Source organism: Gossypium hirsutum, chromosome A08 (assembly GCF_007990345.1).
Source record: "Gossypium hirsutum isolate 1008001.06 chromosome A08, Gossypium_hirsutum_v2.1, whole genome shotgun sequence".
Classification (NCBI taxonomy): domain Eukaryota; kingdom Viridiplantae; phylum Streptophyta; class Magnoliopsida; order Malvales; family Malvaceae; genus Gossypium; species Gossypium hirsutum.
The window spans coordinates 101,177,566-101,196,168 of record NC_053431.1 but is presented as its reverse complement, the minus strand read 5'-3'; the positions used below and the strand labels follow the sequence as shown (position 1 = coordinate 101,196,168).

General features: G+C 34.8%; 1 non-coding gene across 1 annotated transcript; it reads left to right on the top strand.

The window, feature by feature from the left end:
* Positions 1-16,749: 16,749 nt before the first annotated feature.
* Positions 16,750-16,855, top strand: LOC121205817 (small nucleolar RNA R71). The gene has a single exon (XR_005900890.1). It is a non-coding gene; the product is annotated as a small nucleolar RNA R71 (small nucleolar RNA).
* Positions 16,856-18,603: the final 1,748 nt, after the last annotated feature.

Below are 18,603 nucleotides of genomic sequence, written 5' to 3'. Positions count from 1 at the left end.
GTATATAGCATTCTTGTAAGTACGATTTCACAATTTACTAATAAATTCTCACATCAAACTATCCACATGAGTCATAGTCACTTACTTATTTATAATTCGAGCTAAAGAGATCCAAATTAAGATCCGTAAATTTCCCCTGAAAATAGACTCACAAATCCTTCCACCATAAAATTTTCATAATTTTTTATTGAGCCAATTAGTATAGTTTATTCATTAAAATTTCCCCTATTTCACATTCTGATAGTTCTGACCTCTCTTCACTAAAAATTAATTATCTCACAATATAGAACTTGGATGGTGTTCTTGTTGATTTATCTTGAAAATATACTCATTAGGGATTTTAAAAATATAATTTTAAGCCTCTAATTATTTTTATCGAAATTGTTCTGATTTTCAAAAGTCAGAACAGGGGATCACGTAATCATTCTAAACTAGTCTCACAAAAACATAAATATCTCAAAATATAGAACTCATTTTCTATCTATGGTTCTTTTATACGAAAATAGACTCATTAAGCTTTAATTTGATATCTTATTCAGTCTCTGATTCAATTTCTAATATTTTTTTTTATGATTTTCTAAACTTACGTCAATGCTACTGTCCAAAACAGTTTTATTGCTAATTCACTCTTTCACACTTTCTTTGTATTAACCTCGTTTTAACATACATATCACAAATCATTTTCACCACATTTCATACATCACAAGTATAGGCCCATGATCACAAGGTCACCATAAAATCATCCTCATGTATAACTTACTTGTTTATAACCTTACCACATCCTGGTCACTTAATGAACACATCATTCACATAACCAAGTTCCTGCACTTATTCATCAGAAAACTCACAAAGTAATACATAGAGAGTCTCCCGTTGAACACTTCGGATCAATCATCGATACTTGGTGGTTTCAGCATATAGCTCCACCCATCATATAGTTCGGCTCTCTTGTACACATGGTGAACACTCAGTACCACCCATGTGACCTAGCCAATTTATCTCGTAGCTCTGTTGTCTACATGGTGTCCTTCACCTGGAACCACCCATGTGACCTAGCTACATATATCCCGTAGCTCTCTTGTCTACATGGTGTACACATAGTATCACCCATGCGACCTAGCTACATCATAATGTCCTGTAGCTCTCTTGTACACATGATGTGCACTCAGCACCATACATGTGACCTAGCTACATACTATCTGTATCATCCAATCTTTCCGAAGGTTCAATCGGGATTTCTCTCTCTTTTCAAACAATTTCACCAATCAAGTAATTATCCACAAACATATTTCCAATATTATTATAAAATATCATAATACAAGTAATATTGATGTATTCCTTACATATAAACTTACATCTTATTTAATATCAAGGCAATAACATTAAATTACACATGGCCTGATTAAAAATCATATGAACTTACAATTTCCCATAATATCCATAATCATAGAAATCACATTTATGTATGATAATTCAATGCACTTCATGTACCATAGACATATTTTTAAATCAATTCATAAACTTGGCACCATAATCATTTAATTTAACATAATTCAATTAATTCACTAAATTTAACTTTCAAATATAAATTACAGCATTATTGTTGTATTATTATCATACCAACTTACATACTTTCAACACCTCGGAAATTATAATAAATATATCAATTTTACATTGAAACATGCATAAATTGATGCTTATTATACATATGAACTTACCTCGATACTAAAACGGCCATTTTACCAACTTTCCCAACTTTCGATTTTTCTCTCATTCTAGGTTCAAATCTCATTTTCCGAGTTCTAAAACATCATATTTTACTTATTTAATTAATTTACTATTCAAAACAGTCCTTAACTCAAACTTTGGAAAAATTATAATTTTGTCCCTAAACTTTTGCTTATTTACACTTTTTCCCCTAGGCTCGGGAATTAAACTTCATCCCTTATTCTTATGTTTTATGACATGATGATCACTTTTACCTTCTATGGCAACATCAAATTCTCACTCTAACATATACTTATGACTATTAGGTATTTTTACTGATTTCGCCCTTTTACTCGGTTTCTCTCAAAACTGAGTAGCACAAGTTGTCTAACATAATTTAAAACCTCATATTCTATCATAAAACAGCAAAATAAACACATTTCACCTATGGGTATTTTTCCAAATATGAACCCTAGCTTAAATTATTGCTAGAATAAGCTTAATCAAATTACCGGGAATCCAAAAACATAAAGAACTTGAAAAACGGGGTTAGAACGGACTTACTATTGAGCTTGGAAAGCTTGAAAACCCTAGCCATGGCTTCCCCCATGCTAATTTCGGCCTCCATGAAAAATACGAGTCAATTTTGGCTTTATTTTCCCTTTTTATTTCTTTTAATTACTAAATGACCAAAATGCCCTTCCTTACTAAACTTTCAAAAATTCCATCAATGTCCAATTTTTTTCCGTCACTTAGAAATTGGTCAAATTTATATTTAGGACCTCCTAATTAATATTTCAAAGGAATTTCATACTAGAAACTTCTAGAATGCAAGTTTTCCAACTTATTCAATTTAGTCCCTAACTTCAAATTGAGCACTTTATGCATAGAATTTCTTCACAAAATTTTCACACAATCATGCAATCATATCATAGACCTCAAAATAATCATAAAATAATTATTTCTCTCTCGGATTTTTTGGTCCCGAAACCTCTGTTCCAACTAGACCCAATTTTGGGCTATTACAACTCTCCCCCCTTTACAGATTTTCGTCCTCGAAAATCTTACCGGAGTGAAGTTTAGTATCTTTCTCATAATTTCCAGCATTACTAACTAATTGCTTTCAAGTCGATACTTTCAGAAACACTTTGTCATCAATATGAATCCCAAGATAACTCAGTCAACTCTGATATTTCTCTAACTCTGTCCTTCACTTGTCAACCATTCTCAGTCTCTGGTCATATCTATAATTATTTTATCACTGAACTCTTTGATTCCACACTTCGGAACTTAGTCAACATGATTCTCATGAATTTCTGCTATATACACCTCATCGGTAAGGGGGTGAGGTTGTACAGTCTCTCACTCGATTCTGACATATATTTATATGACACATTTTTTTTCATTATCCACATATGTTATTATAATCATACTATCCACTTCAAACAATTTATTATTCATATCCGTCTTACATAAAATTTCCAATTATCTCATTTCAAACAAGTGCACTCACCCATACATTCTATGAATTTTGAATAACTTTAGTCATCACATATACTAATTAATTTAGTCAAGCATGCAACAGCATATGTAGGCCAAACAAATATGAATAAATATATCACTTTATAAACTTTCATCTAATATATTATCACATATACATATATCACGAATTCTTATTCATACCTTCCCGAGTTTAACACATCATAGCTACACGTTATTCAAATACTTCAATACTACTATAAAATGGTTAGATGTAGCTCGGTTGGAGAATACTTCATTTTAAACAAAATGGTCCTGATTAGTGTCGGGAGACATCACACTATCACATATTTGTGGCATGTATAACTAAATCACACTTGCTATGTTAGTCTGAGAATTGACTAAACTTGCTCTGATACCATTAAATGTAACACCCCTTACCCGTACCCGAGGCCTAGATAAGGTACGAGGCGTTACCGGACAAACATACAAACATTAAACTAAAATACGGGCCATAAAATTTCATTATATTTTTCAAAACGTTCATTCACTTACACATAGTCTCTTATTTGAGTCTACGAAGCCCAAAACATACTTTAGAAAGGGTTCGGGACTAAACCGAGAACTTACAAAAATCTTAGAAATTTCATGCTTTAAGGCTCCACACGCCCGTGTCCCAAAGTCGTGTTCCATACACGGCTGAGACACATGGTCGTGTCACCGCCTGTGTGGAATATACCTGGGCTACTTTCCAAGCTTTGGTCAACCTTAATCTCTTACACACTTATACAAAATCAAAAGCATATAACATGGTATTCATCTAATGATTAAATATTCTCAATTAAACCACAAACATAGCATTTGTATGTCATCATACATGTGTATCTCATACTCATTTTACCTTGTTTATTATAGTACCACTTATACATTTATACCAAGATTATCATCTTACCAAATATCTTCAGCTTAATCATCAAGCATTCATATTTAAAACTAGATCATATCTTTATAAAATACCACAATTTAGATGCGCAAAATAACATGTTTGCCTGAAACATTTCAATTCAACTCTATACCCAACAAGCATTACATTGAGACTAGTCATATATATATATACATGTCATGATACATATCATTCTCTTTCTGTTTTCTTATAAACACATATCATTTATTTCATTATATCAATATGTCATATACCATAGTTTCCATGTATTCTACATATATTTATTTTCCTCCTCTCCTCTCCATTCCACATCCTTAATGTATATAGCATTCTTGTAAGTACGATTTCACAATTTACTAATAAATTCTCACATCAAACTATCCACACGAGTCATAGTCACTTACTTATTTATAATTCGAGCTAAAGATCTCCAAATTAAGATCCGTAAATTTCCCCTGAAAATAGACTCACATATCTTTCCACCATAAAATTTTCATAATTTTTGATTGAGCCAATTAGTACAGTTAATTCATTAAAATTTCCCCTATTTCACATTCTGATAGTTCTGACCTCTCTTCACTAAAAATTAATTATCTCACAATACAGAACTTGGATGGTGTTCTTGTTGATTTATAAAACAGCAAAATAAACACATTTAGCCTATGGGTATTTTTCCAAATATGAACCCTAGCTTAAATTATTGCTAGAATAAGCTTAATCAAATTACCGGGATTCCAAAAACGTAAAGAACTATTGAGCTTGGAAAGCTTGAAAACCCTAGCCATGGCTTCCCCCATGCTAATTTCGGCCTCCATGAAAAAGATGAGTCAATTTTGGCTTTATTTTCCCTTTTTATTTCTTTTAATTACCGAATGACCAAAATGCCATTCCTGACTAAACTTTCAAAAATTCTATCCATGTCCAATTTTTGTCCATCACTTAGAAATTGGTAAAATTTATATTTAAGACCTCCTAATTAATATTTCAAAGCAATTTCATACTAGAAACTTCTAGAATGCAAGTTTTACAACTTATTCAATTTAGTCCCTAACTTCAAATTGAGCACTTTATGCATGGAATTTCTTCACGAAATTTTCACACAATCATGCAATCATATCATAAACTTCAAAATAATCATAAAATAATTATTTCTCTCTCGGATTTTGTGGTCCCGAAACATATGTTCCAACTAGACCCAATTTTGGGCTATTACAGTGTAAGTACCTCAGGGATGGTGGAAGAACTGATGCCTTGGAGCGGCTAGAGTTGTAGGAGACCACGCCAGGGGACAAAGTATGCCAGCACTTCGAGGGAGAGAAATGTATGTGGCGACTGAGATCATGTAGTTCATTCTCTTCCTTGAACTCTTCTGTATATAAGCCTAGGGCAGCACCAAACTCTAGGACACTTAGCTGGCGGATTAATCCACCTAGGCGAAATTGAACCGTGCCAGGATCATCGTAGTTTGTCATTACGATTTGAAGATGGAACATTGAGCATAGTTCTGTAATGCCCCCACGCCCGAGACCGTCGCCGGAGTCGAGTATGAGGTGTTACTAAGCTTAATTTAACATTTTTAGAACTTTGGATTATTTGTTTCTACATTCACAGCTTTTAAGCTACTTGCGTCACAGTCACAAGAAAAATCATATCTCGAGTTACGAAACTTGAAATCAAGATCCGTAAATTTTCCCTGAATCTAGACGCATATACCTATCTACTAATTCTTTTATAAAATTTTTGGTTGGGCCAATTAGTACAGTTTATTAGTTAAAGTTACCCCTGTTTTAGGACTTGACTGGTCTGACCTCTGTTTACTACGAACCATATTTCTCTCCGTACAAAATTCATATGACTATGAGGTTTATTTCTCCTAAAACTAGACTAAATAAGGATTCTGAGGATATAAAATACACCACCTAATTATATCTTTACAATTTATGGTGAATTTCTAAAGTAGGAACAGGGGATTCAGAAACTGCTATGAACCTGTTTCACTAAAATTCAAATATCTTCTAACATATAATTCCTTTACCTGTTTCATTTGTTTCATGTGACACTAGAAATAATAAGATTCAATTTGATATGTAGTCCATCAGCAAATTCAATTGCTATGATTTTTAGTAAATTTTAAAACTCGCGTCAGTGTTGCTGCAGTATTCTGTTTATGGCAAATTTCATCCCTCTTATGAGTTTTTATGCACTAAGTATCTTAATAATTTTCCTTAACATCAAACATAATCTAAACTTACCATTTTCATAATTTATCATTATCAAATATTTTCTCAACCATTCTGTCACCATATCATAAGATCATTTACACAAAATAAGTATATTGCTATACATGCCATACTTAAATTTACAAGCCATTTACCAAAAATCTTCCTGATAGTGTGACTGAGCCTTCAACCTATCCCGACTCCTGAACTGGCTTGTCCAAAACTACAATGAGTAAGAAGGAGGGAGTAAGCATAAATGCTTATTAAGTTCATATCTAAATAATAAATAACATAACAAACAATCAAACTAATCAACATTAGCATATATCATCAACACACTTATCACATTTTTTAATCATTTTCCATCATCTTATTACCTTATCGTGGTTGTAATCAACACTCAACCCGAGGGTTAAATACATACCTGTCCAAAATATCCATTTCTCATCACTTACCAATACGTCTCTTTTCATCTCGAGTATTCCTCCATTTGAGTAAAACTTTACCCGTTGAACACATCGGAATATAATTCGAATACATGGATAATTTGCATATAAGAGCCTCATATGTAATCAAGCTACCATGTAACCCGCCCATAAGTGAACTCGGACTCAACTCAACGAGCTCGGGCGTTCGCATCCATAAGTGAACTCGGACACAACTCAACGAGTTCGGATGCCTAGTTACATTTCACGAACTCGGACTCAACTCAACGAGTTCGGACATTCGCATCCATAAGTGAACTCGGACTCAACTCAACGAGTTCGGATGCTCAACCATCCTAGTGACATGTCACTTGTATCCTAATCTATTCCTAAGGTTCAAACGGGCATTTTCCTCGATCACACATCTTTGCCGTCTTCCACAGAATATCGAAATCGGTACTTCGGTGATAGTTCATACTCATCAAGTAATTCACATAATTACATATTATTCAACAATAACCACAAAACATAATATTTCATGATAATAATCAGCATCATATCATATAAACAACATTAAATTGGTTAAAATGACAATTCTGTTACTACATTTACACATGAACTTACCTTGGTACCAAAATATAAAGATTTTGCAATTTAGTCCACAATCTTTTCTTTTCCTCGATTGAGGTCGATTCCACGTCTTTCTTGATCTAAAATAACACATTTAGCTCATTTAATACTCACATTATCAAATTAATCCTTAACTCAAATTTTGGCAAAATTACAATTTTGCCCCTAAACTTTTGAATATTTACATTTTGCCCCTAGGCTCGGGATTAAACTTTATTCCTTATTCTTATGTTTTACAACATGCTGATCACTTTTCTCTTCTATGGCAACATCAAATTCTCACTCTAACATGTACTTGTGACTATTAGGTATTTTTACCGATTAAGCCCTTTTACTCGTTTTTGCTTAAAATCGAGTAGTACAAGTTGTCTAACATAATTTAAAACCCCATATTCTATCATAAAACATCAAAATACACAAATTTTACCGATGGGTATTTTTCCAAATATAAACCCTAGGTTGAATTATTGCTAACATAAGCTTAATCGAGCTACCGGGATTCCAAAAACGTAAAGAACATTAAAAACGGGGCTTGGAATCACTTACTATGGAGCTTGGAAGCTTGAAACAAACCCTAGCTATGGAGAACCCTTGAAATTTCGGCCTAATGAAGAAGATGGACAAAAATTGGCTTTTAATTTTGTTTTTAATTCATTTTAATAACTAAATGACCAAAATACCCTTACTACTAAACTTTCCAAAAATTCCTTCCATGTCCTAATTTTGTCCATGAACTTAAAATTGGTCAAATTGCTATTTAAGACCTCCTCATTAATATTCCAAAACAATTTCATGCAAAAAACTTCTAGAATGCAAGTTTTGCAACTTATTCGATTTAGTCCCTACTTTCAATTTAAGCACTTTAGGCATAGAATTTCATCACGAAATTTTCACACAATCATGCAATCATATCATAATCATCAAAATAATTATAAAATAATTATTTCTATCTCGGATTTGTGGTCAAGAAACTACTATTCTGATTAGGCCCTAATTCGGGATATTACAACTCTCCCCCCTTTAAGGATTTTCATCCTCGAAAATCTTACCTGTAAACAGATGTGGGTATTGATTTCTCATAGTTTCTTCGGATTCCCATGTAGCTTCTTCTACTCCATGCCTTTCCCACAACACCTTCACAAGTGCAACATTTTTATTCCTTAGTTGTTTGACCTCTCGAGCTAAAATCTTAATCGGTTCTTCTTCGTAGGTCATATCTGGTTGTAGTTCAATTTCTGTCGGTGAAACTAAATTTGAAGGATCCGAACGATACCGATGTAACATAGATACGTGGAACACATCATGAATCTTCTCTAATTCAGGTGGTAATGCTAGCCGATATGCTACCGGTCCAACTTTCTCAATTACTTCATACGACCCAATAAAACGCGGACTTAATTTGCCCTTCCGTCCAAATCTAAGGACTTTCTTCTACGGAGACACCTTTAAAAATACTTTATCACCAACTTGAAATTCAATGTCCTTTCGTTTTAGATCTGCATAAGATTTCTGTCTATCTGAAGCAGCGTTCAAACAATCTCGAATTACTTTCACTTTTTCTTTAGTTTCTTTTATTAGATCAACTCCATAAATCTGATTTTCCTTGAGTTCAGTCCAATACAATGGTGTTCGGCACTTACGACCATATAATGCTTCATAAGGTGCCATTTTCAAGCTCGTCTAATAACTATTGTTGTAAGTAAATTCTACCAGCGGCAAATATCTTTCCCAACTTCCTTGAAATTCCAATACACAACATCTAAGCATATCTTCAAGAATCTGAATTACTCTCTCTGATTGTCCATCAGTTTGTGGATGAAAAGCAGTACTGAAATTTAACTTTGTACCTAACGCGTCTTGCAACTTTTGCCAAAACCGCGAGGTAAACCTTGGATCTCTATCTGAAATAATCGACAATGGTATTCCGTGTAATCTAACAATTTCTCTAATATACAGTTCAGCCAACTTGTTAAGAGAATAATCCGTACGTACCGGGATAAAATGAGCCGACTTAGTTAATTTGTCAACTATTACCAAGATGGCATCTTTCTTTCCTGGAGTCAATGGCAATCCTGAAACAAAATCCATAGTAATCCGATCCCATTTCCATTCAGGAACCATAATAGGCTGAAGTAATCCCAAAGGCACTTGGTGTTCAGCTTTCACTTGTTGACAAACTAAGCACTTTGATACAAACTCGGAAATATCTCTTTTCATTCCACTCCACTAGTACATTTTCTTCAAGTCATTATACATCTTCGTACTGCCCGGATGAACCGCTAAACAACTATTATGTGCTTCATGCAAAATCTTTTGAATCAACTCATCATTTTTCGGTACACAAATCCGATTTTTAAACATCAAACAACCATCAGAACCGATTCTGAAATCTGATCCCGTATCAACTTCACACTGTTTTCTCTTGGCTAGCAAATCTTAATCATTTTTCTGAGCTTCAAAAATCTCTTATAAAAACATCGGTATTGCTCTTAACTCTGCTAGAATCGAACCATCATCTGACACTTTCAATTGAGTGTTCATAACTCTCAAAGCAAACAACAACTTTCTGCTCAAAGCATCAGCAACCACATTCGCTTTTCCCGGATGATAATCAATAACAAGCTCGTAATCTTTCAATAATTCCAACCATCTTTGCTGTCTTAAATTCAAGTCTTTTTGTGACATCAAGTACTTAAGACTTTTATGGTCGGTATATACCCGGCACTTTTCACCATACAAATAATGTTGCCAAATTTTCAAAGCAAACACCACCGCAGCCAATTCCAAATCGTGAGTAGGATAATTCCTCTCATGAGGTTTTAACTGCCTCGAAGCATATGCCACCACTTTTCTTTCTTGCATGAGCACACACCCCAAACCATTTAGAGAAGCATCACTATACACCACAAATTCTTTACCTGATTCGGGCTGTACTAACACTGGTGCCTCTGTTAATAACTTTTTCAATTCTTCAAAACTCTGTTGACATTCTTCCGTCCATTCAAATTTAACATCCTTTTGGAGTAATCTAGTTATAGGAGCAGCAATTATAGAAAATCCATTTACAAATCACCGATAATACCCAGCTAGCCCCAAGAAACTTCTAACTTCGGTTACATTTTTCGGTGGTTTCCAATCAACAATGGCTGAAATTTTACTAGGATCAACCCGTATACCATCACCTGAAACAATATGACCCAAAAATCCAACTTCTCGAAGCCAAAATTCACTTTTACTAAACTTAGCATACAGCTGCTTATTTCTCAAAGTTTGCAAAACTATCCTCAAATGCTCAGCATGCTCTGTATCATCTTTTGAATAAATTAAAATATCATCTATAAACACCACAACAAATTTGTCCAAGTCTGGCCGAAATATGCGATTCATTAAATCCATAAACACAACAGGAGTATTTGTCAATCCGAATGGCATAACTAAAAATTCATAATGACCATACCTTGTTCCAAAAGCAGTTTTAGGCACATCCGACTCTTTTACCCGCAGTTGGTAATACCCAGATCTCAAGTCAATCTTTGAAAACCATGTCGCTCCTTTTAGCTGATCAAACAAATCATCAATTCTTGGCAACGGATACTTGTTTTTGATTGTCACCTTGTTTAACTGCCGATAATCAACACACAACCTTATAGAACCATCCTTCTTTTTCACAAATAACACGGGAGCACCCCAAGGTGAAAAACTCAGTCTCACAAAACCTTTATCAGTCAACTCCTGCAACTGCGACTTTAATTCCTTCAGCTCTGCTGGTGCCATTCTATACGGAGCAATCGAAATCGGAGCTGTTCCCGGTATCAAATCAATACCAAATTCTACTTCCCTGACTGGAGGCAAACCCGGTAATTCTTCTGGAAATACGTCCGCAAATTCACATACAACCGGCACTGATTCAACTTTCTTTTCAACTTCTTTTGTATTAATTACATACGCCAAATAAGCTTCATAACCCTTTCTCAGATATCTTTGAGCCGACATTGAAGAAATCACACTAGGCAATGCCTCTGATTTATCTGATTCAACCCGCAGAGTTTCACCATTTCCACACTTTAATTCTATAATCTTTTCTTTGCAATTTATTTTAGCATCATGCAATGTCAACCAATCCATACCCAAAATAACATCAAACTCATCAAATGGCAACAACATCAAGTCGGCCGGAAAGTAATGATCCCGAATCATTAAAGGACATTTCTTACATACTTTATCGACAGTCACACATTTGCCTAACGGATTCGACACTCTAATCATAAATTCTGTGTTCTCAACAGGTATATTCATACTAGACACCAATTTCATGCACACATATGAATGAGTAGAACCGGGATCAATCAAAGCAATAACATTAACATTATAGAGGGAAAATGTACCGGTAATCACATCAGGTGAGGAAGCATCTTCACGCGCTTTAATAGCATAAGTTCTAGCCGGAGCCCTTCCTTCAGGTCTAACTGGTGCATCCCTGGCTTCATTCTTACTGCTTGCTTCGCTTCCAGCTTTTCTTGGATATCTTCCTCTCGAATCCGCCCCACCTGTTTTTGTATTCTGAAATTTTTCTTTTTCAGCTCTCTCTGGGCAGTCTCTAATAAAATGATCCGAAGAACCACATCGAAAACATTCATTTGCTCTACACGGACCAAAATGATTTCTACCACACCGCTGGCACTCAGGTTTAACAAATCTCGAGTTCCCTACACTGGCTGCCGAAGTAGTCTGGGATTTAGGACCCACATTTTGCTTCTTATAATTCCCATATGATTGCCCAGCTGAAGCTTGGGAACGAGGATTCATATTCCTTGACTTTCCAGGTTGCTGTGAAAATGAACCACTCATCGGTCTTTTCTTCCAATTTCTAGTCTCAGCCTCTACCTTTTTCTTTTCTTTAAGTAATTCTTTGGCCTTACAAGCTCGATCAACCAATACTACCATTTCTTTTAATTCAAGAATTCCAACAAATACCTTGATGTCTTCGTTGAGCCCGTCTTCAAATCGTCAGCACATCTTGGCCTCTGTAGGAACATACTCTCTGGCATACTCACTTAATCGAACAAACTCTCTTTCATATTCTGTAACCGTCATATTACCTTGCTTCAGCTCAAGAAATTCTTTACGCTTCTGATCAATAAATCTTTCACTAATATATTTCTTCCGAAACTCTTCTTGAAAGAATTCCCAAGTTATTTTCTCTTTCGGTACCACCGAAATCAAAGTCTTCCACCAATTATAAGCTGAATCCCTCAACAAAGATATAGCGCATTTCAAACATTCTTCAGGTGTACAAGATAATTCGTCAAATACCCGGATTGAATTTTCAAGCCAGAACTCTGCTCTCTCAGCATCATCATCAATATTTTCTTTAAATTCTTCGGCCCCTTGCTTGCGAATTCTATCAACTGGAGTTCTGTGAAATTTCATCAGATCCATACCTTGAGGCATCGGGGGTACAGGTTGAGGAATTGGGGGAGGTGGGGGAGGTTGTACATTTGGGTTCGTACGAACGAACTCAGTGTACCATGCACTCATCATTTGGAGAAAGGCTTCTCGACCCCTTTCTCCTCCTCCCTGACCAACAGTAGGAGGTGGGTTTTCAGTCGGCGCTACCCCTTCAGCCGGGGCTGGCGCATTACTCTCTACTGCATCTGCCACAGCTGGATCGGGATCCATTTACTATAAAAAAAATCATTTAAAAAGGTCAGAAGTCGTCACACTATCACAATTTATACATATGGCATGTATAGCAAAATCCGTACATACAACACGTAGTCCGAGAACTGACTAAACCTACTCTGATACCACTAAATGTAACGCCCCCACGCTCGAGACTGTCGCCGGAGTCGAGTATGAGGTGTTACTAAGCTTAATTTAACATTTTTAGAACTTTGAATTATTTGTTTCTACATTCACAGCTTTTAAGCTACTTGCATCACAGTCACAAGAAAAATCATATCTCGAGTTACAAAACTCGAAATCAAGATCCGTAAATTTTCCCTGAATCTAGACTCATATACCTATCTACTAATTTTTTTATAAAATTTTTGGTTGGGCTAATTAATACAGTTTATTAGTTAAAGTTACCCCTGTTTCAGGACTTGACTGGTCTGACCTCTGTTTACTACGAACCACATTTCTCTCTGTAAAAAATTCATATGACTATGAGGTTTCTTTCTCCTAAAACTAGACTCAATAAGTATTCTGAGGATATAAAATAAACCACCTAATTATATTGTTACAATTTATGGTGAATTTCTAAATTAGGAACAGGGGATTCAGAAACTGCTATGAACCTGTTTCACTAAAATTCAAATATCTTCTAACATATAATTCCTTTACCTGTTTCATTTGTTTCATGTGACACTAGACATAATAAGATTCAATTTGATATGTAGTCCATCACCAAATTCAATTTCTATGATTTTTAGTAAATTTTCAAACTCGCGTCAGTGTTGCTGCAGTATTCTGTTTATGGCAAATTTCATCCCTCTTATGAGTTTTTATGCACTAAGTATCTTAATAATTTTCCTTAACATCAAACATAATCTAAACTTACCATTTTCATAATTTATCATTATCAAATATTTTCTCAACCATTCTGTCACCATATCATAAGATCATTTACACAAAATAAGTATATTGCTATACATGCCATACTTAAATTTACAAGCCATTTACCAAAAATCTTCTTGATAGTGTGACTGAGCCTTCAACCTATCCCGACTCTTGAACTGGCTTGTCCAAAACTACAATGAGTAAGAAGGAGGGAGTAAGCATAAATGCTTAGTAAGTTCATATGTAAATAATAAATAACATAACAAACAATCAAACTAATCAACATTAGCATATATCATCAACACACTTATCACATTTTTTAATCATTTTCCATCATCTTATTACCTTATCGTGGTTGTAATCAACACTCAACCCGAGGGTTAAATACATACCTGTCCAAAATATCCATTTCTCATCACTTACCAATACGTCTCTTTTCATCTCGAGTATTCCTCCATTTGAGTAAAACTTTACCCGTTGAACACATCGGAATATAATTCGGATACATGGATAATTTGCATATAAGAGCCTCATATGTAATCAAGCTACCATGTAACCCGCCCATAAGTGAACTCAGACTCAACTCAATGAGCTCGGGCGTTCGCATCCATAAGTGAACTCGGACTCAACTCAACGAGTTCGGATTCCTAGTTACATTTCACGAACTCGGACTCAACTCAACGAGTTCGGATGCTCAACCATCCTAGTGACATGTCACTTGTATCCTAATCTATTCCTAAGGTTCAAACGGGCGTTTTCCTCGATCAAACATCTTTGCCGTCTTCCACGGAATATCGAAATCGGTACTTCGGTGATAGTTCATACTCATCAAGTAATTCACATAATTACATATTATTCAACAATAACTACAAAGCATAATATTTCATGATAATAATCAGCATCATATCATATAAACAACATTAAATTGGTTAAAATGACAATTATGTTACTACATTTACACATGAACTTACCTTGGTACCAAAATATAAAGATTTTGCAATTTAGTCCACAATCTTTTCTTTTCCTCGATTGAGGTCGATTCCACGTCTTTCTTGATCTAAAATAACACATTTAGCTCATTTAAAACTCACATTATCAAATTAATCCTTAACTCAAATTTTGGTAAAATTACAATTTTCCCCCTAAACTTTTGCATATTTACATTTTTGCCCCTAGGCTCGGGATTAAACTTTATTCCTTATTCTTATGTTTTACAACATGCTGATCACTTTTCTCTTCTATGGCAACATCAAATTCTCACTCTAACATGTACTTGTGACTATTAGGTATTTTTACCGATTAAGCCCTTTTACTCGTTTTTGCTTAAAATCGAGTAGTACAAGTTGTCTAACATAATTTAAAACCCCATATTCTATCATAAAACATCAAAATACACAAATTTCACCTATGGGTATTTTTCCAAATATAAACCCTAGGTTGAATTATTGCTAACATAAGCTTAATCGAGCTACCGGGATTCCAAAAACGTAAAGAACATTAAAAACGGGGCTTGGAATCACTTACTATGGAGCTTGGAAGCTTGAAACAAACCCTAGCTATGGAGAACCCTTGAAATTTCGGCCTAATGAAGAAGATGGACAAAAATTGGCTTTTAATTTTGTTTTTAATTCATTTTAATAACTAAATGACCAAAATACCCTTACTACTAAACTTTCCAAAAATTCCTTCCATGTCCTAATTTTGTCCATGAACTTAAAATTGGTCAAATTTCTATTTAAGACCTCCTCATTAATATTCCAAAACAATTTCATACAAAAAACTTCTAGAATGCATGTTTTACAACTTATTCGATTTAGTCCCTACTTTCAATTTAAGCACTTTAGGCATAGAATTTCATCACGTAATTTTCACACAATCATGAAATCATATCATAATCATCAAAATAATTATAAAATAATTATTTCTATCTCGGATTTGTGGTCACGAAACCACTATTCTGATTAGGCCCTAATTCGGGATATTACAAGTTCCATCGTGAGCTCAAGGTATGTTGGCTCGAGAATCCCAAAGAATAGCTCCCAAGGGTCGGTGGTTAGGAGGGCTCGAATCGAATCAGCCAACTGAACCTGTTCTACAGCAGCCCAATCAATGCAGCTACTCGCAATTAAAGGTTGGGCCCGAAGTATTTAGAACAGTTCTTCCTAGGGCCCTCGGGGGAACTGGCTCATCTAAACTTCTAGTTTAGTCAATGTTTTTGCTAAATTGGTGCACTCAGACTACACCTACTTTACATCTGTCCTTATTGACTACATTTCCCCTTCAATTTGATCCAAAAATTTACCAAATACAATATGGTCATTTTGGTTGGCCCTTTCTTGAGGTTTCTCTAAATAAGGAGGTTGATTTCCTCCCCATCTCAGTTTTGGGTGATCTCTCCACTCGGTCTATAAGTATTTGAATAAAGGTTTCCACCCTTATTCCTTATGCAATTCACATCCTCATAGGATTATTGATGTAATGGAAAAGTGGTTTGTCCACTCTATATATAGATTTTACACTATTCTCAGACTCTATACGATTGATTCTGTCCACTAGTTATTGATATCTATCGTCCTTATGGGCAGCCTTTACTGTAGATGGTCTCTGGCCATATCTATGTCATTCAATTAACCACTAGCAGGATTTCATTGCCATATTTTCTATTAATTAGTACGTATCATCACATGTTCGATTCATTAAGGCAACTCCTACGACTCCATCTAATCTTAACCTTAAGTGCACATCCAACCCATTGTAGAAAATTTGTAGTCGTAACCACTCAAGCAATCCATGGTGTGGGTATTTCTAAATCATCATTTTAAAACACTCTCATCCTTCGTGAAAACTTTCTCCTTCTCATTGTTTAAACATAGAAATTTCCCTTCTTAGCTAGATAGTCTTGGTAATGGGGAAGAAATTTTGTAGGAATTCTCCTGTGAGTTTTTCCCATGTTGTGATTGATCCTGGTGCCTTCGAATCTAACCAAGACATTATCAATTAATGAAAAGGGGAACAATTGAAGACGAATAGCATTACCAGTGACCCCATGATATTTGAAGGTATGAAAAATCTGGAGGAACCATTTTAGATGCTAACTCGGGTCTTCTGTCATCATTCCTCAAAATTGCAAATTATTTTGGATCATCTGGATCATAGCTGGCTTGCTCTCGAAATTACTAGCCATGATGGCTGGCCTCGTTATACTCTCTTGAACCATATCCAAATTCAGTAGCATATATTCCCTCATAGTCCTTACATTACATGGCATAATATTGTTACAGGTAGTTGTCGCGATGGTGATGGATCTTGTAGGTTGTTATTGTTAGCTTTGTCAAATGGTGGATTCTCACAAGGTGGTAAATTACCTCCAACAAGTAGTTGATTCTGCATTGGTTGTTGTTGCTCTTGCTATTGTTATTGATGATTCCTGTAGATTTTTCTTTATAGATCTATGACTGGACCTATAGGTGTTCCCCTACTACAAGTCATAAACTAAACCTAAAGAGAAAAGATTAGTAAGAATAATTAAATCATAACTATAATCTAGAACTTTACTAATTATTCTATTAATATGCAAAAATTAAAATTAAATCAGTGACGTTGCCTCCCCAACAACGGTGCCAACAACTTGACCATCTTTGGATGTACCAACGTCTAGAGTAGAAATCCTACACAAAATAAATAAAAAGGCGATATTCGCAAGTATATGGGTCTTGTTGAAATATAGTTACAATGAAATAGATGAGTACTCTGAGGATCGTAACCAAGGGAGGCAAACACTAAATTAATTCTAACCTAAGAGTAAAAAAATCTAATTAGTACTTTAAATGAATTATATTACGATGATATAAAAAGAATGGTTTTGGTGATCTGTACTAATAATAATAATGAAGAAAGAAAGGAATCACGAGAAATCAAATAATAATATATATCAAATATGGGCATGGGTGATTAGCTCGTTTCGGTAAACATAATCAACTGTGACTTCAGGTTTTCTTGTTCAATCCATTAGTCAATAACCTAGTAGGATCTTCTGATCTTCCACTAGAATAATAAGCCAGAAAGAACTACTTATCTCTTGACCTCACAGTCCAAACTGTTTCATGGTTAAGGTGTTTATGGATAGGCCATACCAAATTTGGGTTAATTCCCACCTTAATGATTTCCTAGGGTTGTTAGGCCTAGGTTTAGGTTCTTCCTGTCCTAAATAGATGATCCACTAAGAGAACCTTGCAAAACAGTTAATTAATCATACTTCCACTTGCTAATCCCCCACAAGAGGATTAGTTCCTCATGGATCTCATAAACAATATAAACTTGATAGAAGGAGTAAAACTGAATAATAATTCAAGAATACAAAGTTTAGAGAAAGCCTAATTTGTATTAGAATTGAATACAGAATCCTCGTAGAGTTTGATTATGTTTCAGAAATCTAATTTCTTTCACAAGAACAAATAATAAAATCGAAATAAACCTAAAGCCTCAGAAAAAAGAAAAATAAAAGACTAATCTAAGAAGAAAATTATACAATACGAAAGTTGTACATAACATGTGTTAAATGAACCTATTTATAGACTTTAGAGTTGACGTCATCCTTAAACCTAGGTTATTTGTTGTGCTCATGTTTAATGTTTGATTG